This window comes from Colobus angolensis, unplaced genomic scaffold (assembly GCF_000951035.1).
Source record: "Colobus angolensis palliatus isolate OR3802 unplaced genomic scaffold, Cang.pa_1.0 Scaffold23, whole genome shotgun sequence".
In the NCBI taxonomy this organism is placed as follows: domain Eukaryota; kingdom Metazoa; phylum Chordata; class Mammalia; order Primates; family Cercopithecidae; genus Colobus; species Colobus angolensis.
The window spans coordinates 1,177,473-1,200,681 of record NW_012115488.1 but is presented as its reverse complement, the minus strand read 5'-3'; positions in this window follow the sequence as shown (position 1 = coordinate 1,200,681).

Below are 23,209 nucleotides of genomic sequence, written 5' to 3'. Positions count from 1 at the left end.
CATTTTATTTACATTTTTCTTAACTATGTGGTTTTCTTGACCACAAAAGCTTTTCCCTATTTGACAAATATTTATTGGTTGCATTTTCCAATTAATTTTTCTGACTGCTTTGTTTTGTGTTATGGAAGATGCTTCTTTTATAAATATGTATAAAAAGTATCTCACGAGCTGCAATTAACTCATCACTATTAAACTACATACAAATTTTATTTTTATCATTAAGGTTCCTTTGTAAACACTGATATAGTGACTATTTTTTTTTTAATTCCAGTGAAACAACACAAACTCTACTGATATGTCCATGTAATTAAAATACTACCACTTATTTTATATAAAGAGGAAGAACACAATTTAGTTTTCTAAAAGACAGATCATCCACATATTCCTGGGCTGTAGATATACCCCTCTTTGAGTTTAAAAATGACATTAGAATCTTGAAGAATTATTTTACTCTGGAAGTTTGTATTGGTTCAGATTTACTGCAAAATAGACATTATAATGACATATTGGAAAAGATGAAAGAACATGTTTCATGATCTAAAGTATGTCATAGAAGGATGAAACAAGTTGAAGACGATAACCTCACAGATGCATAGCAGGAGTTCTAGGTTTATATTTTGGAAAGGAAATCGTCTAGAAGAGGTTTTAAACATCTAGTGTTACATTCACAGTAACAGTCATAGGGACTTTGGTTTCTTACCCAGTTCTTCATACTTCAGACTTGTCAGCAAGATAAGTTTCAACCATAAGTTGCTATATATTGTATATGTGTTCAAAATTGTACCTAGCATGATGGGATAATAAATTCAATTTTTACATATAAATGGATAGCTGGGTTTGCTACAAGTATGGATTTTAAAATAGCCATCCAGATGACAATGGCTAGCTGAAAAGAGTGAGCCCAACTTCCAACTGACCTGCACTGAAATGCCCCTTTCGGGTATTCATGGTTTCAGCTATATTCTTCAGGACATATGTAATCAGGCAGTGTTCCTGTCAAGGCTCTTTTGTGTCAAGGAACAGAAACCCACCTACGCTAGCTTAGGAACTTAAATTTTTACAAAGATATAGTAAGGGTGATAGAAATAGAAAATTAGATGCATTATGTAACCAGGTCCCGGGACCTGAAATTGTATAGCTATCAGGAATTGAGGTTGTTCTATCTCTCTGGGGGCTTCAGGGTTATGGGGTCTCTGCTACTCTCTGTGTCTATGATCCATCTTCATCTCTGCCTACCTCTTATTCAGCTTGTACATAACTCAGAGGGGCTGATCCAGTCCTTGTTACATCATGAAACCTTTTACAGTTATGTTTCTGACCCTCGTCTGCTGACTAGCAAAGGACTTCAGGCTCCAAATTCCCAGGAAAGATTGGCTCCACTTAGAGTTTTTAACCAAGCCTCACAAGCCATAAGTTTTAGAAGCAAATGGAGCCACCATCTTTGGGTCAGTTGTCGCATCAGGTCCAATAAGCTGTGGTTAAGGAAAGGATCTGGGGTTATCTAGTAGAGAACATGATCATTCAGGCCAGTGGAGCCTACCACATAGTGTGTGCTGAATGTTGAATGAGTGAACAAATAATGAATCAGTGTCCTGTCTGAAGGAAAAATAAAGCAGAGGACCTTGAAGACAAAACTTGGTCATGTTGTAGGATTACAGGCAACAAAAAACAGAAGAGAAGGCATTAAATTTACCTCCAGACATTTTATACTGACTAGAAACAGACTATATTTAAAGTTGTTATGCCATTTGTTCAGCACATAATTACATGGTTTAGGAGTCCTGCTGCTTGAAAGAATAAAACTAGATCAGAAGATCAACAGTATGATTTCATAAGCCTAATTCTTGGTATTATTTCCTTCTGTTTTTAGGTTTTTGCTGATTATTTTGTGAGTTTGAAAATATTTCCTATCATATCGCATAGTAGCCATTTCTTCATTTATTGCATTGTGTCCTCAGGAAGGAGAATGTAATTGACATGTTAGTGGGATGTTTATTTCTTCATCAATATGTTTATTATCTTAATCTGATAAATCTTCTTACAAAATTAGAGATTATAATTGTTTGATTTAGCTGTTTGCTGCATACTTCTATTCTCTGAGGATGCTTATCTTCTGAGTTACCTCATTTGTCTTTTGGACAAGAGACATTTTGGAATCATACTGTTTAAAATAAAAGTACCTTCTTCTTAGAATGTTTTCCCCTTAGACTGGATTTCATATAGCTTCACAAACTTTCCTGTACATTTTCCTTATGATGTGTGGAGTTATGTTTAAATGAATAGAGAAAATGGGTTGTTGTAGGCCCCTATATTTTCTTCCCTTGGTGTGCTTCTATATTGAATTCTTTGCTTTCTGAACCATAAACTGGTACTCGTTTGGTGCTGGGAGAACTGAATATGCTTCCTTCCACAGCTTCTTCAGAGCCCCAGAAAGTTTGTTTCCATGGATAGTTCTGCTGAGGCCTGCATCTGAACAGCCTGCAAATGTACCAGGTTGACCTTTACTACATTCTACTTTGCCTTCGCCTTTGCTTGCCTCCACTTGATCTTTAGAAATGTGTTCATAGATTTCATCCATGCTAAATCCATTAAGAAATAGGCACACAGGGTTCACAAAAACGAATCTTCACACTTTGAGAATTCGTGAGCATAAGCACTTTTCAAATGACTCCTCTATCGGTAACGCTATCATCCTTCATTTGGGTATGTTTGACTTATTCTTTTTTTTTTTTTTGAGATGGAGTCTCGCTCTGTTGCCCAGGCTGGAGCACAGTGGCATGATCTCAGCTCACTGCACACTATGCTTTCCGGGTTTATGCCATTCTCCTGCCTCGGCCTCCCGAGTAGCTGGGACCACAGGTGCCCGCCACCACGCCTGGCTAATTTTTTGTATTTTTAGTAGAGATGGGGTTTCACCATGTTAACCAGGATGGTCTCCATCTCCTGACCTTATGATCCACCCGCCTCGGCCTCCCAAAGTGCTGGGATTACAGGCGTGAGCCACCGCACTGGGCCCATGTTTGATTTATTCTTAATCCAAATTACCAAGCATTTCTGAAATTAGCAATCAGTTCTACCCTCTCAGCTTCTCTTTTATTGCACTTGAACTCTCTGGAGATAGGCTTGATTCTTAACAACTAGAACAAATATCATCTGGCTAACAAAGAGACCTGTGTTAATAAGTTGGCACAGCTATAGGTCTAGCAGCACTCACAGGGAAAATGTATTAGTAAGACATTGTTTTGTTTTTTGAGTATCAGTGTTTTAAGGTATCAGGGAAATTCTACCAAAATCTTCCTGCAGCAGCTTACAGGTCCCATTACATGTATTCCAGTGTCCTTGTGACATTCAGAGGCTCTTCTCTTTAATTACCAGCAGATGTGAAGATTGAAATATCATGCTTGATAAAGTAAGTAATGTGGCAAATAATTCAGAGAATTATAGCTCATCTTCTAAGACAGGACAAAGAGAAAATCACCCTGAAAGGAAGCCCTCTTTGGAAATGTGCACCATGGATAGATTTCTTATTTAGTGTATTGTGGTGACCTTGCTCTAATGCCTTTTATTTCTCATTATTCCTTAGCAATAAACCAGAAATAGGAAACCACTGTGAGGTTCCAGTGGGAGTGGGATGTCAAATCCACAAAACTGAACTTAAAAGTGTTTTCACAGGTTAAAAAATAAAAGACCACAGAAACCACATGGACCTCAGAAGGGAAGAAACTTGTTTACAAGGTCAAATCTAAGTGTAGTCAAGTGAATGACCTGTATCTGGGGTAGAACTGTGCCAGAAATAGCCCTGGACACTCCTGACAGTAAGACTGAGGCAGGTTGAATATTTAAGCTAAACACATAATTAAAAAGGTCTCACTCTCTACAGCTTTCCAAACCATGCAGACTGTGTACATATCCGTGTATATGTCAGTGAGTGTATGTGGATGAGTGTGTACATGAGTGTGGTGTGTGCGTGTGGATCTGCGTGGATGTGTATGTACATGTGAGTGGGGTCTATCACACTGCTGGCGATAGGTGCTATTTGGGCTCTTTTCTACTGTTTATCACCATAGTCATTACAAAACGATGTTTTGTTCTTGTAGTTTTTGCTCGCATGTTTGCTTCAAACTTGCAGATTCCTAATAGACTGATTTCTCCCTCTTCCATCAACCCCGTCCCTTGCTCCTTCCAAAGCGCATTCACTCATCATTCCCATTGTCACTGTCATTATGGATGGCTTACCGTACGTGAGGTGTTCTGCTGAAAGCTAGACCCCATTCTTCCATGCAATACTCACAGCATTGCTGTGTTGTGCGTTACCTCAATTCTTAAATATGACAAAGCTAAGTCTTAGAGAGGTGAAGTAGCTTTGTTAAAGTCACATAGCAAGGGCTTGAACCCTAACAAATCTTATCATCAAATAAAATTGTCCATTGCTAGTCAAAAAACATTTTTAGCAATTATTTAACAATTATTCTGATTAAAGATGGTGAAATGAAGAACCATCAAAAGTCTGCCTTCCCCTGGAGTCCCAGCTACTTAGGAGGTTGAGGCAGGAAGATCCCTTGAGCCAGCCTAGGCAACATAGTGAGACTCCATCTATTGAAAACAAACAAACCACATTACCTTCCCTACTATGAAATACAATGAATGAAATTAATTAGTTATGTACAAATTTTTAATAAAATTTAAGAGAGTCATAAGACTGAGCTTAAAAAAATTTGAGAAACAACTGAATAAAGAGTCATAACCAATGATGTTAGCTTCAAAAAGTGACATCTGGGAAAAGAAGCAAAAGACTGTGCCCTGGTGTGGCCTTGCCCTACTGTACCAGCCACAGCACTAATGGGTATCATCAACAAAGGATAGAAAATACGAACATCCCAAATACAGAGAGAAGCAAGCAGAGCTACCATTTCCTTTTCCTGGCTGACAGGTAGTGGGGACAGCTGCTGAAGAGAGAGAGGTGAACCAGGAACAGTGAACACCAGGAGCTGACTCTGGGGCAATGACTTGTCCCAAAGCCTAAGGCTAGAATAGGGAAGTCACCAGAGAGACACAGGAACAGGATACACCTCCTACTGCATCCTTCTCGATGGACTAAATCTCAACATAGGACATTTAGCAAAGAATGACCAAGCCTGGGAAACACTGTATCTGGACCCATGTGCTTGGCTGTGGATGGGCAGGCAGGAGGGCATTGAATGTCTGATGGGAGCAGGGAGAGTGCTAGAAAAACTTTACCTGCACCTTCAAAAACAAAACAAAACAAAACAACAACAACAACAACAAACAAAACTGAAGCCAGGAATAACAGTACTGGGCAGCCTTCTTCCGGTTTATTTTGAAAACTGTTTCTGATCTCCATGATGCTTTTAAGGGATTACCATGTAAATTTCCCAAAGACCCATGGAGAAAGGTCACACAGAGTGCTTAGCAGAGAGCTCCAAATCTGAGCTACTTGACACCTGCAGAGAAGCAGTCACTTCAAAGGACGCGCGAGAGGATCTCTTCCAGAGGATCAGAATGTAATCCCCTCCTTGGGCGGAAAGCTCCAGCTTTTTTGTAGGCAGTTTCCCAAATTTCCTAAGAGGATGGATCTCACTAAGTGCAGTGGCTGTACTGTGAATTACCATAAGAACCTTCCAAATCTCGAATGAAAAGATGGGGTTACTGAAGACTGACTGCTTCGCACTTCATCTCCAGTAACAGCTACTCCTTGGTGGGGCAGGATGTGTCCAGCTTTGTATGTGTTTTCCCTGAGCACAGTCCTACTTGGCACAGCAAATATTGAATAATGAATAGAACTGATAAAATTCTATGGCTGCTCTACTAATACTGATGAAAATCCTAAGTGTTCTAGAACCTCACCTAGAAGGTCTGATGTAGGAGGAACAAGGAAAAGACACACGTCCCCACATTCCTCAATATAACATGCCATGGCCTCCATTTACTAACACACATCCCTAAAATTTACCAGAGAAAACAGGAAAACCTTCAGGCTCAAAATGTTTAATGATGCCCCTGCAATTTCTTCTTCATATATTTAAAACATTCCTTTCGCAGGGTTCTATAAGCTGCTGGCTAGCAGTACCGTGACATAAAGCACAATTCTTCTGTTTAAATTAACCTAAAGATGCCAATAATGCTGATGTCAATACATCAGGGATAGGGGAAAGCTCACACATGATCTGTTCCCCAAAAGTGGAGCTTACCTTTACTAGTTTTGAATTTAACTAGCATGTTTTTGACTGTTGTCAGTAAATGTCTTCTTTTGCCTTCTAGGTGAAGCTTGTTTCCTTATTCCTCTTCCCAGGAAATCTCAGAATTCAAATAAATAAATAAATAAAATTTTTAAAAATCAGCCCTTTTTTCAGAAGTTGAGGCGCTGAGAAGTGAAGGAAAACCTGTCTCACGTCATACAGGTGATTAAGCATTGAACCAAGAACTCCCAGACACCTCTCTAGTTCTGCTACATTGTAGCACATTCACTCAGCACTCAAATTGTTTTCTAGAACTTGGGTGGATATGGCCAGTCTAGACAGAGAATTTCTCAAAACCTGAGCCTCTTTCTTTCTTTCCTTCTTTTCTTTCTTCCTTCCTTCCTTCCTTCCTTTCCTTCTTCCTTCCTTATCTTGTTTTCTAATAAAATTCTCTTGACATATTTTAACCATAATTCTTATTAATGGTGTGTTTCTCATACTTTGTAAAAAGTGGCATATATATATATACTTTTTTTCCCCACAAAATTACATAGTCAGAATGATATTCCAACTAGAAGTGGTTGCTAAATGTCATATGTAGATGTCCGCATAGACTAGAAAGCTACATTCAACTGTGTCTTTGCCCAGAACACCTAATAAAGTCTGTCATGGGTGCTGATATTGTTTGGCTGCCTCCATGGAATCAGGAGTAATCAGATTACATTCTCCTCTTTACCCCAAGAAAAGTCTCTATTGTGGTAGTACAGGACATTTACTGCAAGGCTGGCAAACAGAACGTTCAGATCCTGTTGTCCAGAGTTTTAATGTAAAGACTTAAAGGGCTGTCCTAAATGTCAGAGGCAAGGAAAATTTGTGTCTTGTTCCTTAGAGGTGAAAAAAAAAAAAAAACTTCCCGGAAATAATCTCTGATTTCAGAGTGTCCTGATATTCACATCCATATCAAGTCACATGCCATCCCGCCCTTCTGCTGGCTGTGGAGAGGGAGGTGATTGTGTTGCTTCAGGATTCTTGTGTTTTAGAAGTGCTAAAGAAATGTCTCATTCTTACAATGGGCCAGCTTCTTTCTTGCTAAGTTTTATAATAAAATTTGGGCAGAAAAAGCAATAATGTTGGTAGTTTCTATGACATTAAATATAAAACAGCTTTCCAAATACAGAAAAATAGGTCATTCCCAAAGGCTTGCTGACATTTGTTTCTGGTCAACAATATTCCTCAAAATTTACATTATGGGATTTACCAAGCAGACAAAACAAAATGAAACCTAACATCCCTGGGAAGATTCAACCTATTCTATGTGGGACAGGTGAAGGCGCACTTGATGAAGTGGTAGTCTTGCCCCCAGCACAGCCTGCTAAGTGTTGCTGAGGAGTGGCAGCTTCCAGCCCTGTCTCCACACGAAATCTCCATGCCTGGGGCAGGGTTCAGAAGTACCATTGCGTGTGCCCCATCCCCAGACTTTTTTTTTTTTCCTCTGGGATAGGGCCCAGCAATTAGCAATTTTTTAAAAAAAGCTCTGGAGATTATTCCATGTGCAGTCAGAATTGGAAACCATTAAGAGACTGGCCCAAGTGAATTTAGTTCTCTGCAGGAACAATTAATTAATCAAGTGCTGTGAACCAGGAAACTTTACCTAATTCACTCAAATATCCATCTGATGTGCATACCTTTCTCAAGAATTTGCAAAAAGAGATACAATCAAAGTTTTCTGAAAATATCTCTGAGTAAATATATAGATTTGTCAGCACATAAAACATTAGTACCAACGCTCAAGCTCATTGACTTAAAATAGAAACTGCTGTATTGATTTGTGGTCCTTACAGAGGCAGAAATAGATTGTAATTGGAATCAAATTGCTCAGAAAATTCCCCTGGCAAGTCTATCTCCTAAGGAACATTCTTAAAGAATAAGGAACATGTTATCCTATCCTGTAGGCTTCATTCTGCCTGCTCAGGCCCACAGAGGCAAATCAGCTGCTCTATGGACACGCCCTTCTCCTGTAGAGAAACTCCTTTACAGGCAGGGAAGCACTCCTGGTCCGTCACAGAGCTGTCGGGCACAGACACCCTTGCCCACTCAGCCCTGTGGAGCAAGGGAAGAGAGGTGAGCAGAGAAGGAAAAATGAAGAGCTGCCAGGTCTGCTAGGGGTCTAGAGACTAGGGCAGGGATGGGACAGAAGAGTCTCTGGAGGCAAGGGCACAGGGGCTTTTGCATCTACAAAAAATAATTTTCAATTCTGGCTCCTTGTTAGAATTACTGGCAAAACTTTAAAGATACTATACCAATACCTATGTTCCACTTGAATCAATGAAGTCAGAATCTTTATGAGCAGGTCCTGTGCCATCATATATGTCTTTAAAACTCTCAGAGATTCTAAAGGGTTGCCAGGGTGAAAAATCACTACTGTATTATCAGCCTCTTAAAGGGCAAGTAAGATGAATTAGCCATTTATATAGTATGATTTACTGGGTGCTGGGAAAATCCTCTTTCCCCTAAGTTCCTCTCTTACCCATACCTCAATGCACAGAAATTCTACAATTTGAGATGCATTCCTTTGACTTAATCAAATATTGACCTTGTTCTGTGTTATAAAGCACACACTTTAGAAAGAAGGAGTATATAGAGCTGATTTGAGTCACTTTAATGATTCTGGGTATTTTAAAAGAGGAAGAAAAGGCCACAAAGTCAGAAGGTATGTTGGGGTATCAAGAAGGACACCACCAGGATAGTGGCAGGAAAGGGGAGCTAGAGACTAAATTAGCCTTCTCCATTTTGTCTAGATCTTGTTCCTGAGGATAATCTCTGCAGACTGTTGGACACAGGAAACTTGTAGGTACGACTCCTACTTCTGACACTGGAAAGACAAGATTCAGTGGTTACGTGGGAGTAACAATAGGGCCCCGTCCAGCCATTCTTTTGGTCCTTAAGCCTTTGGGGAACAGAGAGCAGATCTAGGCTGGTACCGTGGGTTGATAGATGGCTGAGCAGCGGCCATCCACGGCTAACTGAGGCTAGCAGCAAAAGAGATAGGACAAGGAGTCAGGTCCCCAACCCAATCTGCTATTCTTCACTAGATCACAATTCGGACCACCCCGCATTCCTTGGATTTACTTTGTTCTATGGAAGCAGGTGCTGTTCCTTCTTCCCAAAGGCACTTACTGGCTATTATGTTTTTTTGTTCCCTGAATATAGATGGCTTCCAGCTAATAAAGAAATTGTGTTTCAAAAGTTCAGATATAATGTAATTATTTGTACAAATATTATGTCTCTCCTACAGAAACAATATAATATGTGGTGGTTAGGTTCCCAGGTCAATTCTTGAAAAGCTTTCATTATAAACATTCCTGAAGGAATGTAATCATATGTAACTAAGGAAACAGGAGTTTTCAAGTCAGGAAATCTTGACTTGTAAATCCAGTGCCTCTCTCTCTGCCGAAAGAATTAATCAGGTAGTGTCTCCTCATGTATCTCTGCTCCCCAGCAGTCCTTCTATAGCAACACTTCTGGGAAATCATATCAGAGTAAATATACCCCAATCAGTGCATAACTTGATAAGTCATTCAACTTGTTTATTTTGCAGGATTTGGGGTGGGGAATGAGAGAAACTTCGCTCCAGGTTTATGTTTTATAAATGCATATATTTTATAAGTAAGGCATATGGATAAAATCCACATATTTACTTCCCAGCAGAATTGCTTCCATCAAGAAAAATACAAATTTTTGTATTTAAAATTTGGTTAAGAGTATTCAGTGCATCAGTCTAATCATATCCAATAGCAACTGGCAATTTTGCATCTTGAAACTATGGTATGGAGCTCAGAGCATGCCATCTTTGAGGATATTTGGCATTTCCGCAAAAAACTCAAGTGAAAGAATGACTTCAGACACATTTTAGGGCCATGTGACAGATGTATTAGTGGAGAAAAAAATGTTTTCCCAAAGATGACTTTGAAAGATGGCATAGAAGTTTTCCTCTGAAGACTTATTTTTATGCCTATAAAGTGACAAAGATGTGATGGGCTCTACAAAAGTAATGGGGCATTGAGTCAAACAGGCAAAAGTAAGCATCCCTATAGGACTTAAGACAAAAGAATCATGAATGCAGCCATCCATAGGGGTAGGGAACCTGCCTTTTGAGCCACATAGAGGATTTTGTCAGATGAAAGAAAAGAAAAACAACAGCTGAAGCAACAAGAAACAAAAATCAGGGTCGAAGGTCCTCAGAGCAAACCTTCAAGATTCCCAACCTCTGACTGCTGGACTGTGGATTTCCTCTGAATTCAGAAAAGGCAAGAAGAAGGCAGTAATTTTTAAACTACCATTTCCTGCAAAAACACATTTCTTTCTTTAGCCACATGATATTGGCTGATAACACAAGAACTGTCTGAGATGTGAATCAGTACCTGAATTCCTGTGTGTAGGGTCCTCTACTGCCCTTTAATTTTGAGTTTCTATTCATCCATCCAGCCATCCATTCAATGACTATGTAATGAGCATCTACTAAGTGCGGAGCAATGTTGTAACCTCTAAGGATAGAGTAGTGAATAAGACAAAGTTATTTCCCTTATTTTACAGGGAAAACAGAAAATAATCAAGTAAGTTAATTATATAAAACAATGTCAGGAATAAGGGCTCATTAGAAAAGCTCAGCAGTAAAGGAAATATAGTGAAGGGATGACACACACCTATTTTAGATAAAATAGCCCTGGTGAGGAGATGATATTTGAGTGGACTCTTAAGTAGAGATGAAGTCAGCTATTGGAAAATATGGGGAAAAGACAGACCAGGTGGAAAGGTTTGCTATAGCATGGGTCCCCAACACCTGGGCCACAGTACTGGCGGCCTATTAGGAAGTGGGCTGTACAGCAGGAGGTAAGTGGCAGGCAAGCAAAGTTTCATCTCTCTTTACAGCTGTTTCCCACTGCATTATTGCCTGAGCTCCACCTCTGGTCAAATCAGCAGGGGCATTTAGATTCTCTTAGGAGTGGGAAACCTACCGTGAACTGCACATGCCAGGGATGTAGGTTGCACGCTCCTTATGAAAATCTAATGCCTGATGATCTGTCACTGTTTCCCATCACCCCCCAGATGGAACCATCTAGTTGTAGGAAAACAAGCTCAGGGTTCCCACTGATTCTACATTATGGTGAGTTGCATAATTATTTCATGTTGTATTACAAAGTAATAATAATAGAAATAAAGAACACAATAAATATAATGTGCTAGGTTCATTCTGAAATAATCCTCCATCCCTGGTCTGTGGAAAAATTGTCTTCCATGAAACTGGTCCCTGGTGCCAAAAAAGTTGGAGACTGCTGTGCTATCACAAAGGCCTTGAGGCAGGAACAAGCTTGGCATATTGGGAAAAAAAAAGATACCCTTTGAGAGCAAAGTGGGGTAAGAATGGTAGATAAGCTCTGAAAGGTAAGCACAGGCTAGAATATATAGAGTCTGTGGATGTTGATAAGTTAGTAAAGAGTCTTTGAAAGTAAACTATTAGAAGGTTTGCAGCAAGGTACTGATGTAAAATTATTTATGTTTCACAAACAACCATGGAAAACCCATTTCTGCTGGAGGAATAGATATTAGATTTACCCTTATGCCTGAAACAACTAAAAGACCAGACAAAATATATAAAACAACAACTCTCAAGACATTGGACATCACAGGGAGAGAGATGTCTGAGATATGAAAAACAGATTAAGTGAGCCAAACAATGACCCTGCTTACTGACTGGAGAAAGTTTCCAAGTCACAGTGCAAGGACAGGGAACCCAGGCAGAGTCCAGGGATCTCATGAGCTGAAGAGCCAGCTGTGAGTCTGGGGATACCCAAGTAGCAAGAGATCACAGAGCAGAGTACCAGAGAGGAGAAGGCTGCACAGAGAACTCCAGATATCTATAGAGGAACCCCCCTTGAGAGTATCAATTCAGCTGAATCCAGATTAGGGCATGTGTATCAGTTCATTCTCCCACTGTTATAAAGAACTGCCTGAGACTGGGTAATTTATAAAGAAAAGAGGTTTAATTGACTCACAGTTCTGCATGGCTAGTGGGGGGCCTCAGGAAACTTACAATTATGGTAGGAAGCAGGCACCTTTTTCCCAAAGTGGCAGGAAAGAGTGTATGAGAGTGCAGGAAAAACTACCATTTATAAAATCATCAGCTCTTGTGAGAATTCAGTCACTATCATGAGAACAGCATGGGGAACATTGCCCCCATAATTCAATCACTTCCCTCCCTTGACACATGGGGATCACACGTCCCTCCCTCAACATGGGGAAATTACAATACAAGGTGAGATTTAGATGGGAAATCTAAACCATATCATTCAAACCATATCATTCCACCCCAATCCCTCCAAAATCTCATGTTTTTTCACGTTTCAAAACCAATCATGCCTTCCCAACCGTACCCCAAAGTCTTAACTCATTTTAGCATTAACTCAAAAGTCCACAGTCCAAAGTCTCACCTGAGAAAAGGGAAGTGCCTTCCACCAATGAGCCTGTAAAATCAAAAGCAAGTTAGTTACTTCTTGGATACAATGGGGGTACAGATATTGGGTAAATGCTCCCATTCCAAATGGGAGAAAATGGCCAAAACAAAAGGGCTACTACCCCATACAAGTCCAAATCCAGCAAGGCAGTCATTAAATCTTAAAGCTCCAAAATAATCTCCTTTGGTTCCACGTCTCACATCCAGGTCACACTGATGCAAGAAGTGGGCTCTCATGGCCTTAGGCAGCTCTGCCTCTATTGATTTGCAGGGTACAGCCCCCTCCCAGCTGCTTTCATGGGCTGATGCTGAATGTCTATGGCTTTTCCAGGCACACAGCAAGCTGTCGGTGGATCTGCCATTCTGGAGTCTAGAGGTCAGTGACCCTCTTCTTACAGCTCCACTAGACAGTGTCCCAGAGGGGTCTCTGTGTGGGGGCTTCAACCCCACATTCCCCTTCCATACTGCCCTAGCAGAGGTTCTCCATGAGGGCTTTGCCCCTACAGCAGACTTCTGCCTGGACAGCCAGGTGTTTCCATACATTCTCTGACATCTAGGTGAAGGTTCCCAAACCTCAATTGCTGACTTCTGTGTACCTGCAGGCCCAACACCATGTGGAAGTCTCCAAGACTAGGGGCTTGTTCCTCTGAAGCCATGGCCAGAGCTATACCTTGGTCCCTATAGCCCCGGCTGTTGGGATGCAGGGCACCAAGTCTCAAGGCTGCACAGAGCAAGGGGTGGCCCTGGGCTGGGCACAGGAAATCATTTTTTCCTCTTAGACTTGTGATAGAAAGGGCTGCCACAAATGTCTCTGCATGCCCTGGAGACATTTTCTCCATTGTCTTGCTGATTAACATTTGGCTCCCCATTTTGTATGCAAATTTCTGCAGGAGGCTTGAATTTTTTCCCAGAAAATGGGTTTTTCTTTTCTATTGCATGGGCAGGCTGCAATTTTTAAAAACTTTTATGCTGTGCCACCTTTTGAATGCTTTACTGCTTAGAAATTTCTTCCACCAGATGCCCTAAGTCATCTCTCTCAATTTCAAAGTTCCACAGATCTCTAGGGCAGGGACAAAATGCCACCAGTCTCTTTGCTGGAGCATAGCAAGAGGGACCTTTGCTCCAGTTCCCAAACAAGTTCCTCATCTCCATCTGAGATCACCTCAGGCTGGACTTCATTGTCCACATCACGATCAGCATTTTGGTCAAAACCAGTCTCCAGGCTCTAGGAAGCTCCAAACTTTCCCACATCTTTCTGTCTTCTTCTGAGTCCTCCAAACTTCTGCCTATTACCCAGTTCCAAAGTTGCTTCCACATTTTCCAGTATCTTTATAGAAGTACCCCCACTCTCTATAGTACCAATTTACTGTATTAGTCCAGTCTCACACTAATATAAAGAAGTGCCAGAGACTGGGTAATTTAAAGGAAAGAGGAATAATTGACTCACAGGTCTGTATGGCTCGGGGTGGGGGGAGGGCCCAGGAAATTTACAATCATGATGGAAGGGGAAGCAGGCACCTTCTTCATAAGGCAGCAGGAGAGAGTGTGTGAGAGTACAGGAAAAACTACCATTTATTAAACCATTAGATGGTGTGAGAATTTGCTGTCATGAGAACAGCATGGGGGAAACCACCCCCATAATCCAGTCACTTTCCTCCCTCGATACATGGAGATTACCAGTCTCTTCCTCAACACGTGGGATTATAATTCAAGATGAGATTTGGGTGGGAGCACAGAGCTAAACCATATTAGCATGTGTGTGGAGAAAGTACCCAAACCTGAGGAAAAATTTTCCTGAAAGAATAAGGGGAAATAGTAAGCGGAACTCACAAGGGGCCAGAAATATTGCCTGTTTTCAACAGCTACAGGTGAAAACCTCACAATTCAGAGGGTATCTGCTAGAGAACTAAGAAGAGACTTGGAACAACTGTGGGGAAAAAATTAACCCTAAATGAAATGCTGCTGTAATTCTTCTAATAAATCTTAAAAATAAGATCCATCAAGAACAAGGTAACTGAAAAATATCTAGCACTCAACAAGGTACAATTCACAATGTCTCAAACCTAAAGTAATGCCAAAAAAAAAAAATAAGAAATTAATTAGAAGATCAATCCCTCATTTGGAACTGACCCTGATCTGTAGTTGACATGGATGATGGAATTAGTAGATTAGGATATTTAAGCAATCATTACTATATTTGTATTTGTATTAGTACATTTTCATGTTGTTGATAAAGACATACCTGAGACTAGGTAATTTATAAAGGAAAGAGGTTTAATTGATTCACAGTTCTGCATGGCTGGGGAGGCCTCACAATCATGATGGCCTTGCAATCAAGGAAGAGCAAAGGGACATTTTACATGGTAGCTGGCAAGAGAGAATTTGTGCAGGGGAACTCCCCTTTATAAAACCATCAGATCTTGTGAGACTTATTCACTATCACAAGAACAGCACAAGAAAGACCTGTCCCCATGATTTAATTAACTCCCACCAGATCCCTCCCATGACACATGAGAATTATGGGAACTAGAATTCAAGATTTGGGTGGGGACACGGCCAAACCGTATCAGTATTCCATAAGCCAAAGAAGCTAGAGGCAAGATTGAAAAACTTAAGTAAATACATGGAAAATATAAAAACAACCAAAATTTAATTTGTACAAATGAAAACCACACTGTGCGATTAAAACATTCATTGGATGGGATTAATAGCAGAATAGACATTTCAGTAGAAAAGACTAAGAAACTTAAAAGTATAGCATATAGCAATAGAAACAGCCTCCCTCCCTCCCCACCACCCTCTCCAAAAAAAAAAAGGCTAAACAACGATGACAACAAAAACCAGAGCATAGTGATCTGTGGGATGACATCAAATGACCAAATAATTAGAGTAATCAAAAGAGAGTTGAGAGGGGTGAGATATAAAACGTATTTGAAGACGTAATTGAGAAAAATTATCTAAACTGATGAAACTATTAGCCCACAGATCCAAGAAGCTCCATAAACCTCAAGCACAAGAAATATAATGAAGGCCGGGCGTGGTAGCTCATGCCGAGGTGGGCAGATCATGAGGTCAGAAGATTGAGACCATCCTGGCTAACATGGTGAAACCCTATCTCTACTAAAAATACAAAAAATTAGCCGGGCGTGGTAGCAGGTGCCTGTAGGCCCAGCTGCTCAGGAGGCTGAGGCAGGAGAATGGCATGAACCCGGGAGGCGGAGCTTGCAGTGAGCACCACTGCACTCCAACCTGGGCAACAGAGTGAAACTCTGTCTCAAAAAAAAAGAAAAAAAGAAAGAAAGAAATATAATGAAAATGACATCAAGATACATTATAATTAATAGAGATAAAAAAAGCCAGAAGAAAATAGAGACATTACATACAGAGGAACAGACACAAAGAAGACAGCAGATTTTACATCAGAAGCAATTCACACTAGAAGAAAGTGGACGGGATCTTTAAAATACTAAGTGAAAGAAAAGATCCTTAGCAACCTAGAATTCTTTAAGCAGTGAAAATATCTTTGTAAAAGAAAGCAGAATAAAGAATCTTTCCTAAATATGAAAGCTAAAATACCTTATTTTTTTTTTAATTAGCAAAGCTGCACCATAAGAAATGTTAAAGGAAATCCTTCAAGGAAGATGATACCAGATGGATATATGAATCTTTACAAAGGAATGAAAGCCACAGAAATCACAACTACATGTGTATATGTAAAGATATTTTTCTGAATACCTAAGTGCTTTTAGAAAATAATCACCCATTTTGGTGGTGCTGGAGCTGCACTGGGCTAACTATAAGGCTGACAGTGCTTCTCCCCCAAATCCCTGCCGTCCTTGTGCTTTTCATCTTTCTTGTGTTTATCTGTTCTGTAGTATAAGTAGCATAACGAGATACTGTGCTTCCCACTGTCCCGTAAGTTCATAATGAAAATGGGCCTAGAATCTGACACTTTATTTCACTTGACAAATTGAAATTTTTACTATGTGGAGCTCTCAAGAACCTTAAAATAACTGTAGATGACAGTACATTTTCAGGTATGCTGCCTCATCTGTGGGACAAAGTTTATTGTTCTCATGTACAGTATTTTGCACTCACCCAGGAGTAGAAGGTTAGGCAATAGCTTTAGAGCTTACATACTGGTGTGTAAACAAATGAAAAACATCTAAGCATTTGAGTCCCAGTCTGTCCCATTGGGAGTAGTTTAGGGTCAGATAACGCTAGAAACCCAAGGAAACGAGACCCTCACCGGGATGACTGGAGAGCTGAGGGCTAGCCTGGCTTGTGCCGTATGGTGCGCTTAGATAATAGCTCATCACTGGCTGTCATCCTTGGTTTCTTTACCATTGTTTATATTACAAGGTCTCAGCAATTTACAGAACTCTCCTTTCCTTCCTTCCACCTGTGATCTTCTCTGCGTTGGAGATAAGAACGATTTGTGCAATATTATACTAATACTTAAGAATAACATGCGCTATGTAGTTGTGATCAAACCTAATGTTTTCAGATGACCTAATTACGTCTTCAATGTGGAAAAAGTAAAGAACAAAAAGAATTCATCTAAACTTCTAGGCAATCTAGTTGCCTTTTAAACGTAAGAATGGAATTCCAAATACTTTAGCTGTATGACTGAAAGTAAATCTATGGATACAATCTCTGTGAATGATCTTTTAAATAAAAGAAAATTTTATGTAAAAAAAAAATTACTCACTTAAAGCAAAAATAACAGGTATACTCTGTAGTATAAAGACAATCTCCAACTCAAGATGACTTGACTTAACAATTTTTCTACTTTACAATGATGCAAAACTGACACTCATTTGGTAGAAACCTTACTTGAGAACCCAGACGATCGTGGTTTTTCCCTTTCAGTATTTACTAAATTACATTTGATATTCAACACTTAGTTATAAAATAGGCTTTGTATCAGCTGATTTTGTTCAACTATAGGCTACTGTAAGTGATCTGAGCATGTTTCAGGTAGGCTAGGCTAAATTATGATGTTTGGTAGGCTAGGTATATTAAGTGCATTTTCGACTTGTAACGTTTTTAGCTATGATGAGTTTATTGGGTAGCATGTAACCACATTGTTAAGTTGACAAGCATCTGTATATAGAACTAAAATATACAACTTCAATAGCCTAAAAGATAGGAAGGGAGAAATGGATAAATAGTGCTGAAAGTTCCTATACTAATTGGAAAGTAGAATAGTATGAATGGAAGGTAGACTGTGATAAGTAAAATTTGTATACTTTAAATGCTGGAGTTGCCACTAAAGAATAATACACCAAGTTATACTGAATAAGCCAGGAATGAAGACAAAATAAGATCAATTCATTCAAAAGCACACAGAAAAATAGAAAGAATGTTAACAAAGAACAAATGGGATAAACAGAAATCAAAAGTAAGATGGTAGATTTAACCCAATCATCTCAATAGTCACATTTAATGCAAATTGTCTAAACACATAAATTTGGCAGAGATTGTCCAAATGAATTAAAAAGAAGATAATTGTACTTTAAATATAAAGACAAAAATAGTCTATAAATTAGAAGACTGGACAAACATATGTAACAAATAAAAATTCAGATTGAATGACCTTATTTATGTAAGACATAGATTTCAGAGCAAAGAGTATTGGCAGAGATAAAGAGGGTCATTTCATAATGATAAAAGGGCTAATTCTTTAGAAGGACATAATCATATTTATTATTTATGTATTAGGTAACACAACCTCAAAATATATGGAGCAAAAATCAATAGAATTGCAAGATACAGACATATCCACAATCATGGTCAGAGATTTCAATACCTAGTCTCAACAATCAATACATACAGAGACAGAAATCAGTAAGAATATAGTGGACTTGAACATTATCAACCAACCTGATCTAATTGACATTTATTGACCACTCCACCTTACAGCAGCAGAATACACATTTTCAAGTGCACAATGAACACTGATGAAAACACAGTATATTCTGTACCTTAAAACATATTTCAATAAAATTAAAGACAAAAAATGTTTAAATAATTCACATCATATGAAATATATTTTCTGCCCACAGTGGAATTAACTAAGGAATCAATAACAAAGATATCTGGAAAATTCTCAGATATGCAAATCATATTACACAGTTCTAAATAACCTGTGGGTCAAAGAAAAAAATTGTAAATAGGAAGTATTTTGAACTGAACAAAAATGGAAACATGACATATCAAACTTTCTGGTGCAGTTAAAGTCATATATAGAAGAAAATTTATAGCTTTTAATGCCTAAAAAAAAGAAAGCTCCCTAATCAATAACCTCAGCTTCCACCTTAAAAAGTTAGAAAAAACAAGCATATTAGGTGCAGAGTAAGCAGAAGAAAAGAAATAATAAAAGACTGAATGGAAATCAATGAATTAGAAAAGGGAAAAGTAATAGAGAAAATCAAGGAAACTAAAAGCTGGTTCTTTGAGAATACTGATATAACTGCTAAACCTCTAACCAGACAGATCAGTAAAAAAGAAAGAAAACACAACCAATAATAAGAATGAGAGACATTTCTTCACTATAAATCATAAAGATACCAAAAAGATAAAAGATATTATGAACAACTCTATGCCAATTAATTGGACAAATTAGATGAAATGAGCCAATTCCTTGAAAGACACAAACTACCAAAGTTCAATCAAAAATAAATAGATAACATTAAAATAAATTTATAGTTAAAAAAAATCCTTCCCACAAAGAAAAGTCCAGACCCAGATGACTTCACTAGTAAAATTCTACTAAATATTAAAAAAGTATATTCAACAGAAATTCTTCCAGAAAATTGAAGAGGAGTGAATACTTCCCAAATCATTCTATGAAACTAGCATTATTCTCATATCAAATCAAGTAAAAAGGTTTCAAGAAAAGAAAACAGTCCAATACCCTTCATTAACATAGTTGCAAAAAATAAAAAATTAACACACTGAATTCAGCATATATAAAAAGTATGATACATCATGACCAAATGTAGTTTTTGTCAGGAATACATTTTTTAACAATAGAAAATCAATCAATGTAATTTATCATTCCAGCAGACTATTTAAGAAAAGTATATGATCATATCAATATATGCAAAAAAAGCACTTGACAAAATCCAACATGCATTTCCGATAAAAATTGCAACAAACTAGGACTAGAAGGAAACTTCCTCAATCTGATGGTTACTCCAAGTGTGGCCCAGAGATGAGCAACATTGGCATAACCCAGAAGACTGCTAGAGATACAGAATCTCAAACCCGTCTTAAACATACTAAATTGGAATCAGAGTTTTAGCAGGATCCTCTGGGGATTTAAATATGTGTGTATTAATCATGGTTCTCTAGAGGGACAAAGCTAATAGGTCATATGTATAAATGAAAGGGAACTTATTAAGGAGACTTGGCTCATACGATCACAAGGTAAATTCCCACGATAGGCCATCTGAAGGTTGAGGAGCAAGGAAGCCAGTGGTGGATCAGTCCTAGTCCCCAAACCTCAAAAGTAGGGAAGCTGACAGTGCAGCCTTCAGTCTTTGGCCAAAGACCTGAGAGCCCCTGGCAAACCACTGGTGTAAGTCCAAGAGTCCAAAAGCTGAGGAACTTGGAGTCTGATATTCAAGGGCAGGAAGCATTCAGCACAGGAGAAAGATGAGGACTGAAGACTCAGCAAGTCTGCTCTTCCATCTTTTCCTGCCTGTTTTAGTCCAGCCATGCTGGCAGCTGATTAGATGGTATCCACCCAGATTGAGGGTGGGCCTGCCTCTCTAGGTCCACTGACTCAAATGTTAATCTCCTTTGGCAATACCCTCACAGACACACCCAGGAACAATACCTTGCATCCTTCAATCCAGTCAAGTTGAGGGGACTCAATATTAATCACCACGAAATGCAAGATTGAGAAGTACTGCACTAAGTCTAATTTACAACCATTACTGATTCACAATCACCTCCCTAAAGCACTCTACATAGAGAGGATGTTCTGAACACTTTACTATATTCTAACTTGAACCTCCATTTTCCTAGATGTATAATGGAGATACATATATTCCATAGGTTGTTTTAAGAAGTAAATTAAACAAGACAATAAAATATTCAGCGTGGTGTCTATTGCTATTGTTATTTTCCAGCAAACGTATAAAATAAAGTGCCCTAGTAAAAAGGATTTATACTTAATAAAATGCATTCTTAGAAACTTACATCTATAAAGAAATCTAGTATATTTTCTCATTTCACTGATGATGAAATTAATTCCAGAAAAGTCAAGTGACCTCTCCAAGACCACATGCCAGAAAGGTTTTTCTGATTTCAACTATAATGTGCTTTCTGCTACACTACATGCTCTGACCTATTTAATTCAATACCAGCACAAGGTAATCTGTAAAAAATAAAAGCAGGAGGTTGTGGGGGAGAGGTGGATAATGATAATTTACTTAATGGGTACAATGTATGTTATTTGGATAATGATACCCTTAAAAAGCCCTGACTTTACTACTATGCAATCTATGCATGTAACAAAATTGCATATTTGTACAAATAAAAAATAAACTTTTGCTTTAGATGCAGAAGGTAGAGAGATTGCTTTTTTCTATCAATACCGAACATAGAAACAACTAAAGTTACAATCTCAAAAAAAAAAAAAAAAATCTCTGCAGTACTGTTTAGGAACTCCTGTTTTCTACTAGAAGTTACATGTCAATTAAGAATATCTTTAAACACAGCAAATGAGTGCAAAATTGAGTTGGAGAAAATGGTGGGTATTGTGTATTTAATGCACAAAATGGTTGACTAGCCAAACTAGGTGATAACCATTTATTTGGTAGATAATGCTCTACATGAATATTAAAATGTTAGTGAAACAGACAATTTCCCTGACCGCTTTGTGGGACTCATGAAGAAGGTGGCTCATTTACTCAGCCCCTTACTCAGCTCTCAATCCCTTGTGGGAGGGGCAGCATGCAGGTGAGCAGGTACAGGGGCTGGGACAAGTGCTTCTGGATGCCAGCAGGAGAAGAACTCCGTGTAGACCCCGTGGCAGTGTCCAGGGGTGCCTATGACCCCTGGAGCCTCAGAGGGCATGTGTTATAGTACTGTTTTAGTTTTGCTATCCATGGACAGCTGAAATGTTTAACAGCTCAGTGTGACAGCCCTCTGTATCAGAGCTCTTGTTCGCCGTCTAGGAAAAATCAGATCACATGAACAAATTGAAGATGGTAAATGTGAAAGATTTTATTGCTGATGAGAGTGGCTCTCACAGGAAGGGGAGCTGGAAAGGGGATGGAGTGGGAAGGTGGTCTTCCTCTGGAGTTTGGCCATCCCCTGCTGAACTCTTCTCTGAGGTCCTGCCATCGAGCCATTGCTCTGAAGTCAAGCTGCTTCTCCTCGATGTCAAGCTGCTGCTTCTCTTTTTTCCTTTCCTGCCACTCTGTTGGTCTGCTGCTGTGCCAGTGGAGCCTGGGGTTTTTATGGATACAGGATGGGGGGTACGGGGCAACAGGCCAAAAAGCAACATTCAAGTGGGAAACCAGAAATGCATGTTCTCACTTTGGGCCGCGATTCCAGGCTTAAGGGTGTGAACCTCAGTGGGGACCGCCCTCTTCTACCCAGTATTTCCCTGCCTCCTATTCCTATCATTAGGTTGTTCCCTTTTGATTAGTATTTATAAATAGCTCTTCACTGTTAAGCATTATGATTCCTTCATGAAGGTGTATTATAGTTGTAAAATAGTTAACAAATGATTTAGAAAACTACTAAGTAAAAAAGAATAAGGAATGAGAGAAGATTGAGTGGTTGTAATTCTGAAAAGAAATTAAGTTCTGATTTTAAAGTGGTATTCCTGGAGGCTGAACTCTTTTCTTTAAAATGAAAACAAATCTAAACCCATTCAAACTAATTTCCTGTCAATTAAACAATTGTATTTAATTTACTATGTGATAGAATCAACCAATGATCTCTACAGAAATCCATGTCTGGGTGGAAAGCCAGATGAAAAAAATTATTCGTTAAAAACAAGTTATTTCTGCTTTTGTATATAAGCACACCGCCTCTCCTGCTGGCATATTGAAAGGATTTGCCATTTTCTCAAAGGGATATAATCCAAATAAATGAACTGCAAACACCAATGAACCCTAGCCCTCCAACACTGTATTCTTAAAAAGACAATAATCAGATCATTGCTCTGAAGTAAGAAAGCAAATGTCTTCACATACGAAGAAAGCTGATGTGTGAAAAAGTTGGACATTATTTTTATTTTACTTTAAGTAAGTTTAAACCCAGAGCAGAGTTAAAAGTAAGACTGCTACTTTGGTCTAAAGGGCAAAGAAAGCATCTAGTAGATAGTACAGCTGAGAAGGATTTTTATAGCAGTATGATGTTTTAATAAGAATAAAATGGCCGGGCGCGGTGGCTCAAGCCTGTAATCCCAGCACTTTGGGAGGCCGAGACAGGCGGATCATGAGGTCAGGAGATCGAGACCATCCTGGCTAACACG